The sequence below is a fragment of the Vigna umbellata genome, chromosome 5 (genome assembly GCF_029865625.1).
Source record: "Vigna umbellata cultivar VRB3 chromosome 5, Vumbellata_1.0, whole genome shotgun sequence".
Taxonomy (NCBI): Eukaryota; Viridiplantae; Streptophyta; class Magnoliopsida; order Fabales; family Fabaceae; genus Vigna; species Vigna umbellata.
In genome coordinates, this window is record NC_142169.1 from 49,841,912 (window position 1) to 49,869,674 (window position 27,763).

The 27,763-nt window shown below is 38.3% G+C and overlaps 1 long non-coding RNA gene and 2 pseudogenes across 2 annotated transcripts; all 3 read right to left on the bottom strand.

The window, feature by feature from the left end:
• Positions 1-1,339: 1,339 nt before the first annotated feature.
• LOC148198521 (uncharacterized) lies at positions 1,340-2,487 on the bottom strand (annotated as a pseudogene).
• A 14,118-nt stretch (positions 2,488-16,605) lies between these two features.
• On the bottom strand, positions 16,606-19,233 carry LOC124845530 (uncharacterized). Of its 2 annotated transcripts, XR_007029461.2 has the most exons (8): positions 18,752-19,233; positions 18,598-18,658; positions 18,218-18,284; positions 17,923-18,021; positions 17,726-17,757; positions 17,026-17,106; positions 16,924-16,942; positions 16,606-16,820 (listed from the first exon to the last, which is right to left on the bottom strand). It is a non-coding gene; the product is annotated as an uncharacterized LOC124845530 (long non-coding RNA). The 2 variants fall into 2 exon arrangements; XR_007029460.2 differs by having other exon boundaries at positions 17,026-17,757.
• Positions 19,234-26,148: 6,915 nt separating this feature from the next.
• LOC148198522 (receptor-like protein 2 pseudogene) lies at positions 26,149-27,681 on the bottom strand (annotated as a pseudogene).
• Positions 27,682-27,763: the final 82 nt, after the last annotated feature.

Here is a 27,763-nt window from a genome sequence, read left to right on the forward strand (position 1 = left end):
AATTGGATCGTGAGCAGTGTCGAAGTTGGCGCACGAGAAGCAACTGGCAGCGGAATGAATTGTGGTTTGGCAGTAGCGGAAGAATGAATTCAATGGATGCAGAGATGGAGGAAGAGCTCTATGGTGAGTGGATTCTCTAGCTCAGGCGGCCTTCACTGGAAGGAAGCTAGATGGAGAAGGAAAGCTCAATAAGAGGTGACTTTTGGCAGAGTTCTGGTTGCTGGAAAAATGCATCAGTAGAGTAAAACTCAATATTCTTCAAAAGTGTCTTTATAAGGGTAGCTACCATGAATTTATATGTGATCCATGGAGCTTGTAGCGAGGCAATGACCCATGTGTAAAATGTGAAAGACTTATGAAAAATGTGCTACAAACTAAAGCAGCACGTGAGCTGGTGGTGTTGATGGACGGAGGTGCTGCCGTGGTGTGCTTAGCAAAGAGTGGTGGTGCGGCTAGCAACTTTGACCATCAACTAGACAGTTTTACCCCTTCTCTTGTTGTCTTCAAATTCCACTTAAATTGAAGGAAAAGAACGTGCCCTGTTGTGTCCATATCTTCAAGCTCTTCTTGGATTCTTCTAGTCATACTTCTAGTAATGGGTCCCTACCTTAAGTCATCATCTCCTTCCCCTTGAAGAGGATTTGTCCTCAAATCTGTTGGTTTGTCTTTGTGAGGACTTATTTTTGTAGGCTTCACAAAGGTTCCTCCTGGGTCAAATATCCATCTGCAATAAGCATCAAACATATCTCTAATTAAATTTCTTTGACCAAATAAGATATATAAAAGAATATGTGTAGAAGAAGGTTTCCTAATTTTGAAATTTTTAATTTTAATATAACAAAGAAACCTTTCTTCATTTGAAATTTTATTTGTATCTTGAGTTATTGGTAACCACAAAGGTAACCATAACCCAAGTTGTGACTTTGCAGGTGTCGAAAGTGATAACATTTTTAAAGATTGAGTGGCAAATTCTTGGAAAGAAAAGTAGAATTTTGAAAACTTAAGGATAGATGAAAGAAAATTAAAGGATAGAAAACCTCCCCTTAAGAGTCTTGGTTCTATGAGGAGTGTGGACAGAGGTTCTATTTTCCCTTCTTTTCTTCTTTTCTCTTCTCTTTGCTCTTGCTCTCGGTTTTCTTGTTCTCTTTTCTCTTCTTCTTTTCTTTCCTCTTGCTCTCTTTTTCTTCTCTCTATTTCTTCTTTTTCTTGCTCCTTGTTGAGCTTCATTTGTGTTTGATCTTTGGCCACCTGGGTAGGTGACAGAGGATGAAGCACAAATTTCTTATCATTTTTGTGAACAGTTATGGTATTGGTACGACCATGGTGTATAGTGTCATTATCAAATTGCCATGGTCTTCCTAATAGGACATGGCAAGCTTCCATAGGAACTACATCACAAATAACATCATCTTTGAAGTTTCCTATGGAAATTGCCAATTTAACTTGATTCTTGACTGTTATATCCCCATCTTGATTTAGCCAATGAAGTTTGTAAGGTTTTGGATGGGGTATCACAGTAAGATTCAGTTTTTCAACCAGCCTTGTGCTACAACAGTTACAGCAAGATCCACTATGAATAATGAGAGAACAATATTTTTCTGCAATTTGACATCTTGTGTGAAAGATGTTCTCTCTTTGTGATAAGTGTTCTGGACTTGGTTGACTATTAAGCACCCTTCTCACCATGAGAAGTGGACCCTCACAAGGATATACTTTCTCTTCATTACCTCTTTCTTGTTCATTCTCACTTTCACTAGGGGTTTCACTTTCACTGCTATATGTGTCACTACCTCTTAAAATGATTGTTCTTTTGGTAGGACATTGAGCAGCTATGTGACCCCTACCCAAACATTTAAAACACTTGATCTCACTAGTGCGAGTGTGTGAAGAGGATTCCTGTTTGGGTTTTTCAACTATATTGGCTAGAGGTTTGAGGGGTTCTTTTTCTTTTACAATCTTCTGTTCAAAGGGGGATTGAAATCTTTTAACAGAAGCTTTTCTCAAATTTTGTTGTTCTACTTTTATACACATTTGAACAAGATCATTCAAATCTCTATAAGGTAGTAGTTCAACCCTATCCCTGATATCAAGATTCAACCCACTCAAAAATCTGGCCAAGGTAGTTTCCTCGCCTTCTGTGATTCCTGCCCTCATCATGTATAGCTCCATCTTTTGTCTGTATTCTTCAACAGACATAGACTGTTGTTGCAATCTTTGGAGCTTATCCATGAGTTCTCTTTTGTAGTAGGAGGGTATGTGCCTTTTCCGAAGGGCATTTGTAAGCTCATTCCAATATTTTATTGGAGGAAGTCACTGTCTTAGTCTCTCTTGGACTGTAGCAGTCCACCAGTACATTGCATACCCTTGAAAACTTAGGGTAGCAAGAGAGAATTTTCTTTCTTCTCCTACTTGATGGCAAGCAAAAATTTGCTCGACCTTCATTTCCCAATCTAGGTAAGCCTCAACATTATCTTTTCCATGAAAATGAGGCAATACCACATTAACTTCCTTAGGAGGAGGAGGATTTTCAAATTCCCTCCTGTGTCTTCTTGATGAAGAGGGTTGATGATAATATTCTCCTACTCTTAAGGCCTCTTGTTCATATTGGGACTCTCCACTATAACTTCTCTCCCTATTTTGGATTTGTTCCTCTCTCAAAAGTTTCAACTCATTTTCAACCATGGCACTATGTAGCTCTCTTTGGACTTTTTCTTGACTTATTTTTCTCTCAATCTCATTGAGTTGATTGACTAGAGTTTGGAATGAAAATTGATCTTTGGGAGGATCACTAATTCTAGGGGATTGTCTTCCAGACATTTTGATGAACTTAAAAGTTTTCTTGAAGTAAAGACTAGAAGTTTTTCACTTGAGGACAATATTCCAGGTAAGAGAGGTGAACCGTATAGGTTGCTTAAGTACCAAATCTTGCCTTGCCAAATATATCCCTAGTTACTTACTAAAAGTCTTTAAATCAAAATTACCTCTAGATTCATTAAATGTTTAAAGACACACTCAAACTCAAAGAAAACTAGACCCCAAAGGCGGACTTCTAAGACTTGGCCTATGCGCTTGCAAAAATTGAAAGAAGTGAGATCTCCTAAGTGAGGCTTGGAACTTTGTATCCAAGACACACTCACTGTCTACCAATTTTATATGAACAATTAAAAGCAAAGTTTGCAAGTGATGGAAGAACACTTGTGAATTCTTCCAAGTCACTTGCTTAATGGCCAATTACAAGTATTTTTGCAAGAATAGAAATGAAACAACCAGAGAATGGAAAGTAGAGGTGGTGTGCAGCTCTGGCTTCTCTCAAAGGAAGTGAAATTGGTTCATTCACACTAATCTCACAACTGCCAAGTGGAATATGCTGCTGTTACAGCAACTAGATTTTCTGCAGACCAGTGAAAACGTGATTCTGCTGCACCAAAAATCAGCCCCAATGTTGATCTTTTCTTGCTCCAATCCACTCCCTAAGATGCTACCAGTGTTGTAGGACCACCTGAGATAATTCTGCACCCAACAAAGAGCTCATACAGACCACCAATAATCAATTATTAAGCCAGAAAATCAACATTGCTGCTGCCAGAAAACTGTTAAACCAGAATGCACAACTGTAGTTTTATCAAACAGCTTATGTGCAGGATTTTCAAACAACTTAAATCAATCAATTAATCGGTTTCCAATGAATGGTGGCACTCAAAATGAACTTAGGAAAGGATCTAGAGTGGATTTGAAAAGCAAGAAACAAAGATAAGTTGCAGCTATGATCAATTCAAAAACAAATTTAAACTATGCAAAGTGTTTGACAAAATGCCTAGGAGAATGGCTGAAAATTGTGCATCAGAATTTTCAAATTTGCTTAGTACAGGTTCAAACAGCTTTTTACAGTGCAGTTTATGGTGAGATTTGAATTGTGCACTTCTTTTAATTCAATTGAACCAAGCTTTTGCTACCAATCTAACAATGAATCTGATGCATTAATCATACCAAACTCTGAATTTTCGAAATCTGCAACTTATATCAGAAAAAGTGTTGAAAATTTGGTGGTTTGAATGGCAATTTTACACAAACACGTTTGCACACTTAATTTTATGATTTGAGCAACTTTGTTTAACCACATGTGACTTGTTCAAACTGCCAGCAGAGGCTAAAAGCTTGGAATTCCGATTTTCACTATTTCAGTTGCTATTTATCACCAAAATTAAACCAAATCACCAACCAAACTTCAGCAGAGGATTCAAACGAAACTGTAAACAACTTTTATGACTCTAGGAAATCAAATTAGACTTGAAAAAGACTCTAGAAATGCAATTAAGAGATGTCCAGAAGGGAGTTCTAAACTGGACAGATTCAAAAATCAGAAAAAATGACTCAAACAATGATAATTGCAGTTCGGTCAAGCTGCTTAAACAAGGATTTCCAGATTCTGCAGAATGGTGCATCCAATTTTTATGGTCTTAGACAATACAATGTTCATATGGTATGCACAAATCACATTACAGCAACTCAAACATCGCCAAATTTAATTTCACACGGTGCATTTCAGAAAACAAATTTTAAATCAAATTCAAAGCAGATTTGAATTCTACGTTAACTGGAACTGCACTGTGATGGAATTCAAGATGCACTAAGCTCATTCATCATTGCTCTTGTGATGTGCATCTATTGAAAAACCATTCCAGATATGCAGATTCACCCAGGCACCAAACTTACTCAGAATTTTGACAAAATTACAGCAAATGCACATGACTGGACATGACTGAATAAGATTGCAAAATTAAAATACTCAAGATAAAGATTGAACCGATTAAAATGATGAAATAAATCAAGTAAAAGCTGGAACAAAGAAACGATGTAAATGAAAACTACTGGAATTAAAGTTGCAATGAAACAGTGTGCACAAAATGAAGAACACGAAGGAAATGGTGATGACAGAATGAAGTAACAATTGACTTAGCTGGAGCGTGATGCAAAACCTGGCTCTGAATACCACTTGATGAAGTTGCTCCAGAAGAGGTGTGGGTTGAAGGCAGTGGAATGATGAATTGGATCGTGAGCAATGTCGAAGTTGGCGCACAAGAAGCAACTGGCAGCGAAATGAATTGTGGTTTGGCAGCAGCGGAAGAATGAATTCAGTGGATGCAGAGATGGAGGAAGAGCTCTATGGTGAGTGGGTTCTCTAGCTCAGGCGGCCTTCACTGGAAGGAAGCTAGATGGAGAAGGAAAGCTCAATAAGAGGTGACTTTTGGTAGAGTTCTGGTTGCTGGAAAAATGCATCAGCAGAGTAAAACTCAATATTCTTCAAAAGTGTCTTTATAAGGGTAGCTACCATGAATTTATATGTGATCCATGGAGCTTGCAGCGAGGCAATGACCCATGTGTAAAATGTGAAAGACTTATGAAAAATGTGCTACAAATTAAAGCAGCACGTGAGCTGGTGGTGTTGATGGACGGAGGTGCTGCCGTGGTGTGCTTAGCAAAGAGTGGTGGTGCGGCTAGCAACTTTGACCATCAACTGGACAGTTTTACCCCTTCTCTTGTTGTCTTCAAATTCCACTTAAATTGAAGGAAAAGAACGTGCCCTGTTGTGTCCATATCTTCAAGCTCTTCTTGGATTCTTCTAGTCATACTTCTAGTAATGGGTCCCTACCTTAAGCCATCAGTTTTCATAAATGGTCTTCCGAGAATAATGGGTATCTTTTCAGTCTCCATCTCCATCACCACAAAGTCTACCAAGAACTGGAGTTTGCCTACACAAACTATAACATCCTCTGCTATCCCATAAGGTTCCTTTGAAGATCCATTTGCCATTACTAAATTAACCTTTATAGGCTTCACATCAACATCACTGATCTGCTCCAGTAAAGAATAAGGTATCAAGTTAACACTTGATCCTAAATCAAGTAAAGCTTTTTCTATCCTTTTCTTCCCTATTGTGCATGGAATGGAAAAACCTCCTGGATCTTTTGCTTTTGGAGGGAATGGCTCCTTTTTAATAGCTTTATACTTCTTTGTATCATCATCTCTACGTCTTTTCTTTGTAGAGATTTCTTCCTCAGGTTTAGTATAAACTGCTATTTGTTGTAATATCTCGGCTTAATTACCTACTTAGTCCCCATGTTAGGAGGTAATTTTCTGTTTAGTACCCGGTTTTAAAAATGTAGGCATTTGGTACCTATGTTTTGAAATTTGTATCAATTCAATCCTATCCTGTTAACGACGTTATAATTGATGCGAGAAATTAAGGACGTTAATGATAGCCTGGGTGGAATAGCTATCAAATGTTTGAATGCATCTTCATTAACGTCCTTAATTTCTCGCATCAATTATAACGTCGTTAACTGGATAGGATTGAATTGATACAAATTTCAAAACATAGGTACTAAATGCCTACATTTTTAAAACCGGGTACTAAACAGAAAATTACCTCCTAACATGGGGACTAAGTAGGTAATTAAGCCTAATATCTCCTTCCAAGGTACATCGTTGTCCACCATCTTGAATAATTCTGTAAAATCAAATTGTTTCTCTTGATTTATTGGAAAAGGAAAAATATCATTACTCTTTATCTGTCTTCTCTCTCCTTTCTCTTTTCTCTCTTCTTTTTCTTTTTCTCTCTTTTCTCTCTCTTCTTTTTCTATCTCTCCTTTTTCTAACTCAACTGTCTCATCATTTATACTCTCCAACACTTTACATTCTTCCCTGGGGTTAACCTCAGTATTAGCCCCAAAATTTTTGTCTGGCCTTTCTTCCAATTGCTTGGTAATCTGACCCATTTGAATCTCCAAATTCTTCATAGCAGCTTCAGTGCTCTTTAGAGTAGACTCAGTTTTCTGTATGAACTGATGAAGAGTTTCTTCCATCCTTATTGATCTTTCATTAAGTATAGAAATTTGTTGCCATAAGGTTAGTTGTTGCTGTTGCTTGTTAAATTGCCCAGTTTGTCCAGCTTGCCCACTTTGTCCTTGACCAATGCTTGTGTGTGGTTTCCACCCTTGATTAAAATTCCCCTGACGATATTGATTGGTCATGAAGTTAACATCCTCTAAGGCTTCTGCTGGAAAAGCGCATTGACCATTGATTTGGTCACCTCCACATAATTCACACAACTGTGATTGAACCTGTGCAACAGTCTTTAACTCTTTTGGCAGTTGTGCAAGTGTTTTTGTAAGAGTCTCCAGTTGTTGAGTTAGTATCTTGTTCTGTGCTAGCAAGGCATCATTAGTTTGTAATTGTAGAACTCCTTTTTGTTGAATGGGAGCTCCTCTTTCACTGTTTAGTTCATTATCACTTGTAGCCATATTTTCAATGATTTCTGTAGCTTCCTCTGGAGTTTTCCATTTGATATTTCCTCCTGCTGAGGCGTCAAGCATCATCTTGGTTTGTGAACCAAGACCTCCAAGGAAGATTAGGACAACTTCCACTTCGTCAAATCCATGCGTGGGAGTCTTTCTTAATAAGCTTTTATATCTGTCCCATGCATGACCCAGTGATTCTTCCATGCCTTGCCTGAATGATGAAATCTCTTGCTTTCCTTTATTCACCTTTGATTATGGAAAATATTTGTTTAGGAACTTTGTCACCACTGCTTCCTACTCTGTAAAGCTTCCTTCTGGAAAAGAATTCAACCAAAGCTTAGCGTTGCCTCCTAATGAGAATGGAAACAAGCTAAATTTGATTGCTTCGTCCGGCACCCCATTTATCTTTACTGTATTGCAGATCTCATTAAAAGTTGTCAGGTGCTCATATGGCCTTTCGTGAGACAACCCATTAAATTGATTACTCTTCACCAGTTGGATTAATGCTGGCTTCACCTCCATGTTGGCTGCATTGACTCTTGGTCTTGCTATGTTATTGAAATGCTGAGGTCCAGCTATATTAGTGTAATCTGCAAGAGTTCTTCTGACATTATTATTCTCCATATTCTCAGTGTTATGGTCAGAACCCTGTGGTGATGGTTGTAACAGAGTTTCCGGAGAAGGAAAAAGTTTTCTAGATGTACGGATTCTTCTCCTCCGTCTACTCTCGTCTAAACCTTCAAGAAGAGGTTCTGAAGTTTTCTTGCTCCTAGTTCGGATTGCTTCCTGCATACACAAACAAACAGATCCCTAGAAGAATTGGTTAGCACAAAAAGATATAAGAGAAGATATAAGATTCAGAGATAAAAAGATAAAAACAGAAAAAAATAAAATCAGAAAAATAAAATAAAATAAAATAAAAATAAAATAAAATAAAATAAAATAAAATAAAATAAAAATAAAAACAGAAATTCAAAATTCAAAATTCAAGTCAACGATAATCAATAATCATACAAATGAACTAGTTAAACCACGAGTCCCCAGCAACGGCGTCAAAAACTTGATGACAAATTTATGAATACCGAAAAACGGCGCCAAAAACTTGTTTAACAATCGGCAAGTGTGACCGAATCGTATCAAGTAATAAAACTAGGTAAGACCAAGTATCGTTTTCCCAAAGGACTCACGACCTAGTTAGCTATATGATTTGTTGATTATTTAAGACTTGCTAACAATTGATTGTAGAGTTTAAATGCAAAAGACAATAATTAAACATGTATGCATAAATTTGATCAATGGAAAAGAGGAATATAAACACTTTAATGAATTAGATGGATGAGTTTGTTGTTGGGGTTATCAATTTCATCTTATCCACTCTCATATACTTTAGGAATTCATCATTCTTTTCATCAATTGCTAATGCCACTCTCTAAATCACCTTGCAAGAAGGCTTATCCTTAATTACGAGTTCATACAATTCCTAGCATTCCTAGTAATTAATTCTGAAGTGCAGAAGCTTAAAGGCAACCAATATGCTATTGGGAGAAATTCCCCGGATCTAGATTTCTCCGTACGTTCCCATATCGACAAAATCAATAATCAAGGCAATGAATGAGTTAAACAAAGCAAGCTTTAAGCAAAGAGGAAAAACCCTAACTAATGATGAAAGAAAGCATAAGTCTTAAAATAAGATGTTAAAACAAATTCCATATATGAGAGTTTCACAAGACTACATTGATTCCCCAACAACAATACAAGGTTTAGTTCACCATATTCATGGTGAAACTAGATGAACAATAATGAATGAAAGAAAGATAAAACCCTAGAAAAAGGAGGAGGTAGCTTGAGCATCCAAGATCTTCCTTCCAAGGGTGGAAAAGAGAGTGTTTGCTTCGTCTCAGCCAAATATACAAACCCTAGGAACACCTAAAGCTTATATATTATTCATAAAATTACAGAAAATTAGGCCCAAGCCCAAAATAGTGCCGCTCAACGGTAAACTACCGCTCAGCGGTAAGTGCGTGAGTTGATTCTTCCCCCTCAGCGGCATTTTCACCCCTCAGCGGATCCAACTTGAGTTCCTGAGTGCCACTCAGCGGTAAACTGCCGCTGAGCGGTACTTGCGACTTCTCCTTTTGCACTTTTTGAATTCTTTTCTGATTCCATCTCTATCCTTCTTCACTTCTTTCACCAAATTCACCTTAAAACCTACATAAAACATTGAAATCAAGCATAAACCTATCCAGCTCTCTTATTTCTAAAAATATGACCAAAAGCATGATTTCAAGCTAGTTTCTAAGTGTTAAAGGTTGCTTTCAGTATCAATTTTAAGCATGAAAATAACAAATTTTCAACTGTTAACAACCACCTGTCTGGTAAATGTCGTCATGATCAAGAAGAGTAGTGGAAAATGGCAGATGTGCACAAATTACACCCATCTGAACAAGGCATGCCCTAAGGATTCTCATCCGCTTCCAAGTATTGATGGTTTGGTCGACGAAGCTTCCGACCATCATATGCTCAGCTTCCTAGACGCTTACTCCGGCTACATCCAGATTCCGATGCACGCCCCGGATTAGGAGAAGACGACCTTCATAATGGAGAAGGCTAATAATTGCTACGACATCATGCCGTTCGGCCTTAAAAATGCAGGGGCCACTTACCAGCGCCTGATGGATAAGATCTTTGCGGGACAGATTGGTCGATGCATGGACGTTTATGTTGATGATGTGGTGGTACAATCGAAGTCCGGCAGCGACCATATCTGTGATTTAGAGGAGGTCTTTGGACAGGTGAGGCGATACTCCATGAGGTTGAATCCAGCCAAGTGTACTTTTGGGGTAGCCGCCGACAAATTCTTGGGCTTCATGCTGACTGCTCACGGCATAGAGGCCAATCTGGACAAATGTGCGGCCGTCCTGGATATGAGAAGCCCTGTCAGTCTCAAAGAAATCCAGAGATTAGTGCGTCGACTTACCTCCTTGTCTAGGTTCATTCCCAAACTTGCCGAGCATATACGCCCGATCGTCAGGAGAATGAAGAAAGGGGCCAACATCGAAGGATGGGATGCCAAGTGCGAGCAGGCATTTTCGGAGGTTAAGGGTGTCTTGACGAACCCTCCAGTCATGAACAAACCATGGTCGGGGGAGGAGTTGCAAATTTACCTAGGCGTGTCGCCAACTGCTATTAGCGCCGTGCTAGTACAAGAGAAGCCGGAGCCCCGACCAATCTACTTTGTAAGCCGGGTACTACAAGACGCCGAGACGCATTATCAACAGGTGGAAAAGGTGGCATTGACCCTCCTCAACGTGGCTAGAAAACTCCGTCCTTACTTCCAAAGTCACCAAGTGGTCGTTCGCATGGACCATCTAATATCCAAGATTTGAAGGAAGCCTGATTTGGCCGGACGGATGGTCAGCTAGGCGGTAGAGTTGTCAGATTTCGGGTTAACATTCGAACCTCGAGGACTGGTCAGAGGTCAACACCTGGCCGACTTCGTCGCAAAATTGCCACAAACTCCCGATCGAGGCGAGTGGAATTTATATGTTGACGGGGCTTCCAGAAGGGCAGGAGGGGGTGTAGGCGTCGTCTTGGAAGGCTGGACGACTTCCTGCTGGAACACTCCCTTATATTCAAGTTTAAGGCGTCCAATAACCAGGCCGAATATGAGGCCCTGATAGCTGGTCTTGCCTTGGCTCATGATATGAGGGCACGTCGACTTACCTGCTGCACAGACTCCTAGCCGGTTGACGGACAAGTGAAGGGCGAGTTTCAGGTGAAAGACGAGCACCTCCTCAAGTATTTCCATAAAGCCCAAGCCTTGCTTGAAATGTTTGAGAAGCACGGGAGGAGAATGTCCCGGCGAACATGCTATCAAAGCTCACTAGCGGGAAGGAGAAGGGCCAGTTAGCGACCGTAATCCGACAGGTGCTGTCGGACCCTTCTGTGGCATGCCTTGCTATCTGTAGAGACGACGAGGAGGTATGGCGAAGAGAAATTCGCAAATTGATGCAGGATCAAGATAACGGACGCCCGGTTCGACCAGCGGACGCCCGTAAAATCTCAAGGTATGTTATCATAGGGGATCATCTCTACAAAAGGGGATTTTCAACCCCCCTTCTCAAATGCCTGGATGGGACGGAAGCATCATACGTGTTGGACGAGCTACACAATGGTATATGAGGCTTCCACATTGGCAGGCACACACTGAAAGCCCGCACCGTCCGAGCTGGTTACTATTGGCCAACGATGGAGGAAGACGCTTGGAATTTATTCAAGAAATGCGGAAAGTGTCAGGCCCACGCTAATATCCCGCAAGCTCCCCCGGGCAAGTTGCTTACCCTTGTCTCACCTTGGCGGTTCGCCCAATGGGGAATCGATATTGTGGGACCCTTCCCACCCGGACGAGCACAGAAAATATTCATCTTAGTCGTCATCGACTATTTCACGAAGTGGGTGGAGGCCGAGCCTCTTGTGAGAATAACGGCCCAACAGGTTCAGATGTTTGTATGGAAGATAATATGTCGTTTCGGCCTCCCCTGGACGATCATGACCGACAACGACAGGCAATTCATTGACAAAAATCTTGGTTCGTTCTATCAAAGCCTAGGGATTAAACATGTTACGAGTTCGGTGGAGCATCCCCAGATGAACGGATAGGCAGAGGCTGTGAATAAAACCATAGTGGTCGAGCTTAAGAAAAGGTTCGGAGAGAAGAAGGGTGCATGGGTGGACGAACTCCCTGAAGTCTTGTGGGCATACCGATGCACCCCACACGGGACCACCGATGATACCCCGTTCACCCTCACTTATGGCTCCGACGCCATGTTATCAATGGAGCTAGGGGAGCTTTCCTTGAGACGACATCCACAAGATCCTCTTCTCAACGACGAAGAACTCAAGGCGGAGTTGGATACTATGGATGAATGCCGCAGTTCTCAAGGCTGAAGCTTGCAGGCGAATGGTGTAGAGGAATTACAACACCGAGGTGCAGCCCCGAAGCTTCAAGGTAGGCGACCTGATATGGACGAAGACGGGAGACGCAAGAAGAACGACCACCCATGGGAAACTCACGGCAAAATGGGAGGGACCCTTCAGGTTGATTGAAGACCTTCAGAACGGAGCATACCGTCTTTGCCACCCGAACGGCAAGACCGTCCCCAATACGTGGAAAGCTTCCCACCTAAAATTTTACTTCAGTTGAATTGTCTCTTGCAATGTCTTTTTCATTTCAGATATCTAATACAATGCTCCGGCTTTCCACTACTCATATTACTTAAACTATTGGTGCATTAACTTGAGGACGGGTGGTGAAAAGCGAGTTCATAAGTATAACCATTGCCACCCGAAAACTAACTAAGCTGAATGAGTGGTGAAGGGCGAGTTCATAAATAGAACCACTGCCACCCGAAAACTAACTACGTCGAACGGGTGGTGATGGGCAAGTTCATAAATAGAACCACTGCCACCCGAAACCAAAACTTACCGAACGGTCGAAACCCAGCAAAAAATCTTAGCAGCATAACTTTCCAAAAAGCATGTATGACAAATATCGTAGGTAAAAGATAAAGTAGACGATCCGATGATAAAGCACAATTTAAAGACTTCAAAAGTTCATTGATAGAATTTAGGTTTGTAGTTACATTCAGGAGTGAACGGCCACCGGCCGGTACACAAAATGTTATAATTCCCACAAAAAGCAAAAAAAAAAAGCAAAAAACACTCCCCCCACGCTCAGTCATTCATCATCGTCCTCGGCCGGACGGACATCTTCATCGCCTGCCGCCTTTTCGTTGATCGGCGAAGCGTCTATCGGGATCATGTTGCCATCATAAACATCTTGGCTAATGTCGAAACCGGCAACCAAAGGGTCCGTCCCCAGCAGAAAGGCGGCCTGACGCAGAGCCTTGTTGAAACCTTCTTCATGCTCAATCTAAACATTGTTGTTCAGAGTAACAATGGCCTCGTTGGCCTTCATCAGCTCGTCGGCCAGGCAATCTACTTGCTCTTGCAGCTCCTTTTTTCTTGCAGTCAATCTCTTTGCCTCCAGTTTCAGCCGTCCAGCCTCCTCCGCTATTCGGTCACGCCCGGTTCGAGCATCCTTCAGTTGTTGGACGGTCGTGCTTAGCTCCAGGCGCGTCTCGTCCAATTTCTCTTGTAACGCCGACCGTTTCTTCTCGCATTCTTGATACTCAAGAGTGAGACTTCCATCTGGGTCTGAAGATCCTCCACAGTCTTCTTTTTAGTGACCAGCTCTGCTTGGACGTCCCTAGTGTTCTTACGGCAACAAACTCGCGTAGATACCATGCCAACATTGCCCCCCGGCTCGCGAATTCTAAGGCAGCCTCAGTGATGTCCTTTTTCAACATAGGTCCCACCACCGCTCGTTGCGACAAGCTCATATGAAAGCTCACGCGACCGCTAACATTGAACGTCTGGTCGAAGAGACCGCCCGGTAGGGGGTGAAGAGTGCTACCCTCCTGGCGACTCTTCTTCGAGGACGACTTCTCTCCCTCTTTGGATTTCCTCTTCATATCTAGAGGGGTAGCAACAGGGATGACGACCGCCTCAGACGTCTCCAGGTTTACCACGGGAGGTAGTTGAGTGGCAATTGTCACGGGAGGATGTTGAGTGGCAATTGTCACGGGAGGATCCGGCTGCGGCACCGTCCTCGATTGAGAGCCTGTCAGTGCATGGCTTGATCCGGCCGACCGGGGATCCCTCCTTCGAGAAGACGACACATAACTAGTCTTGCAGGCTGGTGGGAGAGACATGATATCTGAAAAGGAAACATAAATTTAGCTAAGTTAATAGGAACATAACAAGCTTATTGTGGCAAACGCCGTACCGAACGCCATTTTGTAAAAATTCTCATGCCCAAGGCATTCAACTACGTCTCGGGCGGCGAGATAGGGCGTCAATGGTCTTAACCGCCTCTATCTCAACAGGGGTCATAGTGCTGATCGACACAACATTTATCTTGGTAGGATCCCTCGTCCAATAAAAAGGGAACAAGGGACCGCCCACTTCAGTATGAAATTGGGAGCGACCACCTTCTTTGATTATTACTTTGAAGTAGTGGTGCTTGAAATTTTTGAAAGACTCCGAGTACGGCTTGAACAGACAACAATCATGGATGAAAGTTAAAGAGACGCAGCCCCGCTTAGGAATCGGCCGGACGTTAAAGTAGTGGAAAAAGATGGGAACAATGGGAGTAATTGCTAGCGCCGAACACATCGCCACGAACGCTTTAATACAGGTCTAACCATTAGGGTGTAGTTGTGAGCGGGCGACGTTCAGCCTTCGAAGCACGACCGACTCGAACGTAGTGAACGACACCCGAACGAACATCTGGTTGAACAGATACGTATATATAAAGAAAAAGTCTTCAGTATGAGTCCCCTTTCAATGAATGACTCGCTCGTTAGGATGACTAATGCCGAGACGGAACAAACGGGCATCTTCCCCATCCCTCACTATGTACGAACGTTCCGCCCACAACCGCAGTTCCTCCCGGGTGGAAAAGTCGGACTCATAGGACCCCACTTCGTGGGATGCCCAGTCGTATCCCCCAATCACGGACCACCCACCGACCGGTTCAGCCCGTTCAACGTCTATGACTATGCCCCATAAAGAAGGAAGAGCAACATCCCATTTATAACCCTCTCGTCGCCACCCGTGGAAGACTTTGGCCTCGATCCCCCCTTTTGCTTGGGCCTTTCAAGATAAGATGAAGACATCGAGCTAGGAGACGACGACCTGCTCCCGTAGGATGACTCCCCGCCTCCCCTGCCCGTCGACTCATCAGAAGAAGAAACACAAACAATAGACATTTATTAATTACCTTGGAAAAAGAATTTTCAGCCTAAAAACAGAAGAAAAATAGTGTGTGCGAAAGTGACTGAGCCCCACAAAATTTTTGAAACCGCTAATCCACATCCACTGTTCAAATCTGGCACGATCAATGGCTAAGATCAAGCGACGATCCCGCTACTCGAGACAAACAACTTATGATAGTATGACACGTGTTTTCTTGCTCAAAGTCAAATTTAAAAAGCGCCGACCGACCACTTGTTACTATAAAACCTGACGACAACTAATTGTCTAGGGCTTGGGAGGCCTGATGTACCAGATGACCCCCGGACGGTCCTAGACAAAACACATGGGATGTTCGGCAGGACTCGAGCACTCAGAACGGACAGACATGATAGGTAGGTCTGCAGAGGTGATTAAGGTAAAACATCGATTAGAGGGTTGGGCTCGGGATTGGGCCATGATTAAGGCCCTGCTAATCCTAGGCCCATGACCAATACTATAAATACAAGTCAAAGGTAAGAGGTAGGCAGATTCATTAATTGCACATTTATTGCGGTACTAAAACAATCGATCAAACCTTTTACTGACTTAAGCATCAGAGCACCTTTAACAGGTACCCTCCCAGACGCACAGGACGGACGAACATCGACCTACAGAAGGAAGGATCACGAGAAGAGACCAGACGGACGTAGAAGAAAGCTTGCGGATTTAGGTAACTCGACCCATACAGAACATATTCTTTTCTTTATCTCTTCAAAATGCTTTGAATGTTAGGTACTCTCCCTCTCATTTACAAAAACTAAGATTCTCATACTTTTCCTAAATTCTTTTAAAAAATATCTAGGTTTCATTAATTCCTCACCTAAATATAACACATGGAAAAAATAATTATTTAAGTTTTCCTTACAAACATTAATTGGAAAAAATGGCATACTTGGTGGGATTGTGTTTGATTATTTTTATAAAATATGTAAATTGGTTAGTTTAAATATGTTAAATAATACTTATTATGTTTCATGCACTAGTGGAAAAATGACATTTTATAACGTACAAAAATGACTTTTTATAACGTAGTTACTGGGGACATAGTTTCGGGCGATATAGTAAGTCTGCACATTTTATAACGTAGCAGAAATTTACGTTATAATATGTTGAACATATTACATCGTAGTTTCTGAAGTCCGTCATAATATGTGCAGTTTATTATGACAAATTTTCATTTGTGCGTTATAAAAGATGGGAGGTATAATGACGTAAAAGTTTTTGTACGTTATAATATATGATATATTATTACGTATATATTTTTGTACGTTATAATATGTGATCAACTTATCATAACGTACATTGTTTAGTACGTCATAATATGTTTTTTTTTTTAAAAAAAATTGATTGATTATTACATTTGACATCCAAGAAAATTATAATAATATTCCTGTACATCTCATTCAATCAATTTATAATCAATATAGCTTCAAATAAACAAATTTAATGATACTAACAAAATAGAATTCATTTCAAACATTAAATCATCTAATAATTTAATACCATTTATACATAAAACTATATATTAAATCCAAATATTACATTAATGTACATACACTATTGAATTCTAGCCAAATTTCTAGTAACACTTAAAATAAAAGAAGCCCAGTTCCTTCCAATGTCTTCCATGTCTACAGCTCCCATGGGAGATGAATCATTAAAGATCTACAAATAAAATAATAGAATTAAAATTGTAATGAAACACATTATGAAAATACATTTAAACCAGCAACTTATACAACATCTTGTAATATGAAGAGTCTCTTACTTGAAATCATAGTTGTTCCCTGCAATTGTTGAGACAATCAGCACTTTTGTTCCAATGACGAAAAAAGTAATCACGAAAGTAATAATAACTACAGATTACAACCTCTACAAAATCCACGACAACCCAACCAAGGTGGACAATGAACTTCTTGCAGCTACATGCACAACAATTGATCCTCCCATGCTTCAATAATGAAACAAATTTTGATCCATGACTTATAATAATAAAATACAACAAAGTGAAATGTAATTTATACATGTGGAAAACTGCTCATGCTCAGTACACCAAATATATTCATAGGAATAAAATTCAAAGAAAATAAGTGAAAAATAAAGGCAAGTGGTGCAGACCCAAAAATATAAAAATAAACACAAATATCTGCAGATGTGAATTTAAAGGGGTAATACAAAACAATTATACAAAATATCCTTGTAATCATGCCATATTACAGTCTTATAGCAAATGCATTATGGTTATGAGCTATGAAGCATGATGCACAGTGATTAAAGGATGATAACTCTGGTCAGGTGTAGTAAAGCTATGGTGAAGAGGCAGGTAGCAAATATCAGGGAAAAATGTATGACCTTTGACACTTACGGATTTCCTGTATCGAACAGAGTACATAAGGTTCTTCTTTAATCAACTTAGTAGCATATGACTTGGTTTATTGAGCTTAAAATATTACTTCAGATTGAAGTTATAGCTGTTTCAAAATCGTATAATTTTTTAAGCATCTAACTTACTTTAAGTTGAAGCCCCTATAACAAGAATCCAAGAAAATTAATTTAAGAAACATTATCACCTGTGACCGACAAGAATCATTGCTCCCACTTGCTGCATAACATAATAATCGTTGCTTTAGACCATATTCATTTATTAAGCTGAAAACATAATGGCTGATATCGCAGGGTAAATGATTTACAACTTCATAGTTAATCATAAAAAGAATAACAATATAGATTAGAACATGAAATGCATAAACTAGAAAAAAGTAATAACCTTTCCCACATGCCATCAAATTCTTTTGTAGGAAGAATCCATTCATTGAAGCTGGAAGACTGGCCATCAGAGCTTATATCCTCACATGAACCTTCCTCGCTAAGCTGACAAAGAGAAATTGACTTCAAAAGTCACTTCCAAAACAATAGTATAATTGTGCTTTATCTTTCAAAGTGAACCCTCCTTACTTTAGAGGAGCTAAATCTATCCCTCTTCATACTCATAAGGATATGACAACCAAGGAAATGAGACTGAGACCAGCACATATGCAACAAAATTAAGTCAAGAGTATCACCTGAAAAACATGTACAATAGGCTTGACTTGCCAGAACAAAAGAACATTATCATTGTGCCTCCTTCATCTACAAAAGAGTTACATTTTACAAAATCAGAACAGTCACCACATAATGAAGTATCGTCCCTCTCTCTCCATTTAGTGAATTATTCAACATAATTTACTACTTTATTATGCTAATTGTTAAAACACTCAATGTCACGATGGGACTAGAAGTCCTTTTATGCAATTTCAAATTAAAAAAAAAGTAAAAGAGAAATAAAATCAATAAAGGTCCATCATTTCGAACTGTTCCTAAACCCTAAAACAAAACAACAAAATTGCATACTAGTGACACAACCGCAAACAAAAATTCTTTGCACGTTATCTATGAAAAACACCTCATCAAGAGGCACCGGAATGGGTCCATCGATATAGCTCAAACTCCTCTATTCAAGCATCCTGCTAAATCAAGAACAGAAATAATCACAATTTGGAATAAAACCAAAACAGAAACTTTAATTTCTAATTTGGGAAAGAAGGGCAAGGGGTTACCTTCAAAGCCGGAACAAACATCTTCAATTTTATCGGTCGTGCTCACCAGACAGGTGCAGTGCGAGGTCGTTGATACCAGCGCTGCAGTGGACGGAGAGCGTGGTAAGATGGACGAAGTCGTCTGCATCAAAAATGGCGACGGAGCCAGCGTCGTCGGTGGAGATGAGGTTGCGGGGGAAGTGGAGATTGGGAGGGGCGTAGAAGGAGAGGGCGGTGACAAAGGTAGAGTGTTGGTGGAGGGAACCGAGGGAGGAGGCGACAGAGAGGTCGTAGAGGTGGATAGTGTCGTCGTCGCCACCGAAAGCGACGATGGAGCCTAAGACAGCGACGATGGAGCCTAAGACGGCGACGATTTTGATAGAGGAGAGGTGGGAAGGGTAGCAGAAAAGACGGGTTAGGGATTGAGATTGGGGCTATCTATGATCAATTATGTAGTAGTGAGATGAACGAAAGAGAAGAATGAGACTGAGAGGCAAAGTAAAATGAAATATAGGGAGGAAAATGTGAAAAATAAGCGAGGAAGAGATATTATATCTGAATTTTAAAACTCCGTTATAATAAGTCAATAATAGGTTTTGCATTTTACAGGTTTTACATTTATTTACAAGTTTGCCACCGTATATTATATTATAACTGATTTTTAAAACTACGTTATAATATGTCTTAAACTTATTTACAAGTTTGCCACCGCATTTTATATTATAACTGATTTTCAAAACTACGTTATAATATGTCTTAAACTTATTTACAAGTTTGCTTTCATGTTATAACATATTTACAAAACTACGTTATAATATATCCTATTATAATGGATAATTTTTATCCGTTATAATAGGTTCGTTATAGAAAGGTCTTTTTCTACTAGTGATGTATGCGAAAAGGCAGTGTTATCTCGGAAAGGGGAAAGTCCTGAGCGTTTATTTGAAAAGAAAAGGGGAGGCGCTGACGACAGCAACAACGTTGGCAATTTTGATACTTATTATATGTTTCATACCGAATAAACCTACAATTGTTTTCGTATATAAAAGTATCAAATATAAAAATTCATTAAATAATATTAGTGATGTGAATTAAAAAAAAATCTCTAAATATCCATAAAAGTATTATTATTAACCTTAATAGAAAAAAATTTAGGTGATATCTATATAAAATAATAGTCTTATTAACATCAGGGAAGAAAACTCTAAAAACTTCACCTAAAAAATATATCATTTATTAGCTTCAACAATGACGTGCACTTGAAAATACTTTCGAATAAAAAAAATTGAAGGTATAAACCAATAGTTTTTCGAATTTGTATACTATTATTCTTTGATATTCAATTGCATACTGTAACATCCCAAAATATAGTAATTACCATAATTGAGAATTAATTACAATTAACAGTAAACATCAAACAGTCTTTACATTAATAAAGCAGAGTTCAAAAGCCGAACGGCTTGAATAAAATAAAAAAAAAATAGCGTACGCTCAAACAGAAACAGAGATAATTAGGACGAACGGCTTTACAAAATACTTAGCCGAACGTTCAAACTACTCTAACATTTACAGTACTAAACTAACGAGCGCTCTAAGGCTCGGCCTTTACTTCCACTTCCACCAGATTTGCATCTTCTAAATTTTCTTCTTCCAGTATTTCTTCAAGAGATGCACCCCCATCTGCTCACATCCACACGGATGATCATTGCAAGACAAGACGAACGTACATGGACAATTGACAACACAAGGAAAACGAAAGGGTAAGCTTATAATATTTAATTCATACATTCAACATACACATTCAACATTTCAATGCACACGCACAACATACAATTGAACATAATCCATCATAGTAATTTATAAGTATATAATAGACGACCGTCCGGACTGTATGAACCATGTAGCTACAGGCGTCCTTGCACCCGAGTGATGTAGTAACTGGGATACACTCAACAGCTGCCACTCGAGGTTAGCCCTATCCAAAGTACCCCTAAGGAATAGAACCTCCTGCCATTCCCACACATGACTACCCCCTTCTACGTGAAGATGAGTATCACGGAATATCAGGATGGACCAAGCCAGCATTAGCTAACCACAGTCATACTTTACCAATTTAATATTTAACATATCTGAGACATTCCTCCTTGGAACGCTCGTTCAAATTCCATAATCATAAAATCACTTAATATAACGTTCGCACTGTAATTTATCATAATTCATAATCAATCTCATCTTTAACTTTAAGAGTACAAAAGGACGAACGTTCAGTCCTTTGAAGAAAATAGGACGAACGTCCAAATACAGTACTGGATGGACGGACGTAACTCTCTGTTTGACCAATTAAATGAACTGATGCCAGTATTGAACGAACGTAAGAGGATAAATATTCAAATGTTGGAACGAACGCTATTTTGAACGAACGCTTCGGTATCAGACCGAGCGCTGTTTAGGACGAACGCTTCGGTATCAGACCGAGCGCTGTTTAAGACGAACGCTTCGGTATCAGACCGAGCGCTGTTTAAGACGAACGCTTCGGTATAAGACCGAGCGTCATTTAGAACTAACGTTCGACATAAGACCGAACGATATTAAGGACGAACGTTCAGTAAAAGACCGAACGCTATAAGGGCGAACGTTCGACAGAAGGCCGAACGCTATAAGGGCGAACGCTTCGGTTAAAGACCGAGCGTTACGTATTTATAAAGTTTCAAATATTTATAAACAGCTGAGCTGAACGAACGCTCAGACATCCAAATGGGGACGCTCGTTCTCGAGCAGAATTCTTTCCAAATGAAGGAATTCCATTCTAAGTTATTTTAAGGAAAACCGAACGGTCTAAGACCGTACGGTGACGAGCGTCATTTATCAAAGGGGATGATTTAAGTTTCAGATTTCTCAAACTTAACAAATTTCCAGATTTCAACCTTTAAACTTATACTTTATGCTTCATAGGATTTTCAATTTATAAACTTTATAACATGCATTCCAGTAACTTCATATTCAACATCAAAATACAGATTTACTTCATACAACATAACATCCATTTTTCATACGTATCAAACCAACATGCAGATCAATCAAAATCAGAAATCATATTCCATAACAGTGATCGTCCATACAGCTCAAACATCATACTTTTCATACATGCAATCCAGATTACACAACATGCAAGTATAAATTAAACATATAAGCTTCCCTTACCTGGATAGCAGGGTTCGTTCAACAGCAAAGATTTGATTTGTCTCTTAGACTTTCTACCCTCAGTTTCACTAACTATCTTCACTTGATCTAAACATCAAAATCAGAGATTACTTAAAAATAGTTCATGCATGAACCGAGGACATGGTTTCGAATGAAACTCTAACGGACGAACTGCTAGCGAAAGGAACTTACCAGCTTAGAATCTAATTCTGTTCGGTCCAAAGTGACGATCACAGCTGGACGAACACTCCTACGGTTCTGAAATGGAATTTGGAGAAAGCTTGGTGAGTTACAGTAGAGAAAAGTTTACTGGTTTATGAGAGAAGTTGGAGAAGATGAAGGGTTTGGGTTCTGAGGAAGAGGATGAGTGGTGCAGGTAAGAGAGAGAATTCTAGAAAATCCAGTTTTGTTAAATTCATGTTCGTTTGAGCGAACGTATCCCAAGCTGACACCTGCACACTAAATTCTGAACTGGAAACTTCTTCTGCAACACGTGGCGGGTGTACATGTGAAGCCATGTGCGTTTTTAATGTTGCAGAGAATGATGTGACTCGGTTTCAGTGCACAGCAGAGGGTTTATCAGATTTGGAAATGGGTTTTTAAAATGAGATAAGCATGGATTGTGGTGTGCATTAATGGTGATATGACAGGTAATTTACAGAGTAAATTTTCAGGGTCTCACACATACCAAATATTCATCTAACTAATACAATAAAAGTACAACTAATAAGAAGCAAGGAAAAACATTTTACTTACAACTTTCTCTGTTAAAATGGATGCAATAACGAAAAGAACTATCAAATGGATGTAATAACAAAAAGAAGACTATCGAAATAGATGCAATCATGAAAAGGAATCGGAACGAACACAAAAGTAACCTATAGGACTTGTAAATCATGAAGATTCAACACAATAAGAAGAAAAACAATTTGTGTGTAGGAAAATGATGCTGCACAAAGATAATCCAAAGAGGCTTCAAGTCCCATCGCGAATTGTGGAAATGAGGATCATAATCAAATAGACCATGTTATTATTTTGGTAAGTGCAAAACAATAATTAGTTTGCCTATCAAGAGGAAGAGCAAATCATCAAGCTTATAATAGTGAAACAAAAGTCATTTACGCCACAAATTTAATGTCTACGACTTGCGCAAAAAATACAAGGTGGTACTTTTATAATTGAAAAAAACATTTTACGTGAAACATTTAAAGATTTGACGTAAATTTTAAAAGAGTTAAATATGTTTTTGGTCCCTTAACTTTAAGTGAAATTAGATTAGTCCATCTTCAAACTTTAGTCCAATTTAGTCCCTCAACTTTAACGTAAATTTAATCTTTTTAACTAAAATGTGTTAAATTTATTTTACGTTTCAAACATGTTTCATAATAACATTTGGGTTATTTACATTATTTGACACATTTCACTTCAACGTTAGTTGAGAAACACATTTGAAATGTCAAATAAACTTAACAAATTTTGGTTAAAGAACTGAATCCACACATTTTTAAAGTTGAGAGACTAAATTGGACCAAAGTTTCAAAGAGAAACTGATCCCTACTTTCATAAAAGTTAAGGAACCAATAATATCGTAGTATGCTCTATTCACATCAAGAAAATTATTAACTAACAACTAATTTTAGTAACAAAAATTAATTTGTAACTATACTGACTAAGTTAGATATCATTTTGTAAACTAAAAATTATTGGTATCTTAGTTTTTATTATGAATAAAAAATATATTTATTTCATGAATTAGAGTTTAAATTGGTCTCTAACGTTAGCTATTATGTTCCAGTTATAAGTGAGTGAAATTTAAGCTAGGTATATTTGGTTAAGTTTATGAACTTTGTTCAAAATGTTTAACTCAACTAGCGACTTATGTGAAAACGACCTGACATCCTGATAAAGTTGTTTAACAAAGGAAATACATTTAAGTTAAGCCTATGTTGATGTTTATTAGTACTAGTTGTGTTTTTTTGATGAATTGATATACAAGTAAATATTGAAATGTGTGAAATTTCATGTGTGTATTTTATTAACTTTTATTAACTACCTGACTTTTAACGATATAGTTGTTTAAGAAAAGAAATATACATTTAAGTTACGCATATTTTGGTGCTTATCAATATTGGTTGTTTTTTTATTTTTATGAATTGATATATAGAAAAATACTTAAATGTGTGAAATTTAAGAAAAGTCTGTATTCCAATGAGTTTATGAACTTAGTTCAAAATGTTTAACTCAACTTGCCACTTTTTGTTAAGACTACCTAACACTTCGTGATAGAGTTCTTTAACAAAAGAAATACGTTTTAGTTAGTCACATTTTAATGTTTATTAATAGTAGTTGTTTTTTTTATTAATTGATATATAGGTAAATACTAAAATGTGTTAAATTTAACAAAGTTTCTATTTTGTTAAGTTTCTATTTTGTTAAGTTTATATACCTTGTTCAAAATGTTTAACTCAGCTCGCCAATTATGTGAAAATTGTCTAACACTTCCTGATAGAGTTTTTTAACAAAGGAAATGCGATTAAATTAAACATGTTTTAGTGTTTATTAGTATTGATTGTCTTTTTTTATAATGAATTCATCATATATAGGTAAATATTGAAATGTGTGAAATTTAAGCAAGGTGTGTATTTGTTAAGTTTATAAAATTTACTCAAAATGTTTAACTTAGATATGTGAAAACTACCTAACACTTGCTTACATAAATATTTAACAAATTTAAAATATCTATTCTTGAAGTTCTTGAAGGACTTCGAATACCACTACAAGAAAAAAGTGTATTACATACAGCAAAAATCCGTATATAAGACCCAAAATCCGTATATATTCTGTGTTTATATACGGATTACATACGGACAAAAATCCGTATATAATACCATCGTAGCTAAGTTTACATACGGATTTATCCGTATATAAATTATATACGGAAATTATATACGGATTTATCCGTATATAAGTTATATACGGAAATATCCGTATATAAGATATACGGAAATATCCGTATATAACTTATATACGGAAATTATATACGGATATTTCCGTATATAACTTATATACGGATAAATCCGTATATAATTTCCGTATATAACTTATATACGGATATTTCCGTATATAACTTATATACGGAAATTATATACGGATATATCCGTATATAATGGTTTAACAAGAGCTAAATAAATTCTCTGTATATAGCAGTTCTCCATGCACAATATACAAGCAGACCTGGACATTATAGTGAACATTCAGCATTGTTACAAGCAAACCTGGACATTATACATTGCACATTGACATATAAATTTAATAAGGTTTTTAGATACACTTAATCCACAAAGAAAACATTGTATATGAATACATAAATATTGTATAATGTAAATATAACTGCAACATTTGGTAAGTTCATAAACAGATTGTAGTTGTGGTTCTAAATAATAATGCATGTAATCATCATTTCCATCTTGTGGTTGCTAGTGTGGTGGTTGTTGCTGTTCTGGAGGTTGCTGTTCTGGTTGGACTATATTGTACTAAATTGGTTTGATAGATGTGGGTTGCTCAAGTCCCTAAATTGGCACGTCAAATTAATAGATGTGGGTTGCTCAAATTAATATTGTAAGTAACCCTTCAGACTTGTTATCATCTCCATATGTGTTGTTACAAATATGGCATACTTTTAAGAAGAAATCTTTCAATAATATGTATACTAATTATTTACTTAATTATTTTTGTCTTGATATGTTTATTTTTTCAACTCTGTGCAGATACATTGTAACGGCCAGATACAAAATTAATAAATATCAAATATTAAAGTCACTATTAATTTCAGAGTCAAAATTTATTTAAATCATAAGACATACATATCACCTATATTATTAATTATACCATAATTACATAAAAAGTTTCCAGTCAGGATAAATGGAGTCTGTCACACTTTATTACAATTTTATTTATATATATATATATATATATATATATATATATATATATATATATATATATATATTTACTATATTTTTCAATTAGTGAAATGAAATAGTAAATAAATGGTATTTTTATATTTACTTAAAAGACATGGTCACGGGACACAGTGGGGTAAAAAAAAATACAGTTTTGATTCCCAAGTACTGAATTTTGTTATTATCTAAAATTATATTTGACGCAACCACAACAATAAGTTAACCATAGCCTCATTCTCTTTTTGACCCTTCATTTTATTTATTTATATTTATACAACCAGTGAAATTACAACCACCAAATCCTAAAACCTGCAGTTTTTGAAATCCACCTGGCTCTATTATGTTCACATCTTGAGGTATCATTTCGTTGAAAAAATTCTTGGAGAGCATAAGGGTACTGAGGTTTTTGAGCCCCCTGAGTATTGTCAGAGGCCCAGTAACATTCCTTAACTTGTTAGTAGAAATTGATAGGAAAGACAAAGACTCTAGTTCAAGGATACTGGGAGAAATCTCTCCCTCAAGCTGATTAGATGCAAACCTCACAGCTGAAAGTGATTTGCATGCATAAAGGGTTGGTGGTAAACCACCGATAAAATAATTGTTGCCAAGATCAAGTGTAGTAAGGCTGAGGAATCCTGAGAAATTGAATGCAGGGATATTTCCCTCCAAGAGATTGACCCTTAAATTCAACACCACAAGATTAACACAGTTCATCAGAGACGGGGGCATAGTACCTGTCAAATTGTTGACATGAAGGAGTAGCCGTTCCAACTTGGAGAGTTTACCAATTTCACGGGGGATGAAACCTGTGAAATGATTGGAGTAGAGCTCCAAAACTGTGAGGTTGGTAAGGCCAACTATACCATCTTCAATTGTTCCAGTGAGTCTATTGAGGGGCAATGAGATTTCTGTGAGAGAAACAGCATCAAAAAGATCACTTGGAATAGGCCATGACAGAAAATTGAAGCCTGCTCTAAATCTCTCCAGCTTGGAACATGCTCCAAGTCCAGGCTGAATGGCACCATCAAAATCATTGGAGGAATAATCCAAGAATCTTAGAGAGGAGGAGTTACGGTCATTAATGCAAAACAGGGAAGTGGGAATATGACCTATGAAGCTGTTATTACTAACATTCAAAGACACCAAACTTCCTCCAACTGCAGCAGCTGCCAAGTTCTCGAGCAAAGAATTTGGAAGTGTCCCGTTGAAAAAATTGCTGGACAAATCCAGCTCCTGGATAGCAGCACCACTGCTATTTTTGCCACTGTTATCAATCCCAAAAGGTGGCAATTCACCAGACAGATGATTGTAGCTCAAATCAAGAACCACCAAGTGACTGAGCAATGAAAAAAACTGGTGCTGGAGACCACCAGATAATCTCTTATGGGAGAGATTAAGGTGAGAGAGACAAGAGAGGTTTGTGAGAGAGGGGGAGATGAAGCCAGTGAGGCCTCTAGAAGGTAGCAAAAGATGTGTGACTCTAAGATCCCCATCACAAGTAATGCCTTCCCAAGCACAGCAGTCAAGAGAATCAGACCAATTGAGATAAGGAAAAGGTGGAGAGGTGGATATGTTCCCAGAGAAAGCCAAGAGGGAGAGTTTATCAATCTGACTACAAGAGGAAACATGAACAACAAACAAGGAGAAGAGGAATAAGGGGACTATGATAGAGACCATGAAGTTGGAAACCATGTAAGAATTGTAAAGGGAATATGCAGAGGAAGATGAAGATGGTGATGGCATGAGAAAAACTGAGAGAATGGAGTGTTTGAAGTGATGGTTGGTCATGAGCAGGGGATCCATGATAGACCTTCTGGTATCCAAACAGCAAGCTCATCTCAATTGGCAAAGGCCGAGATTCTAAGGTCTG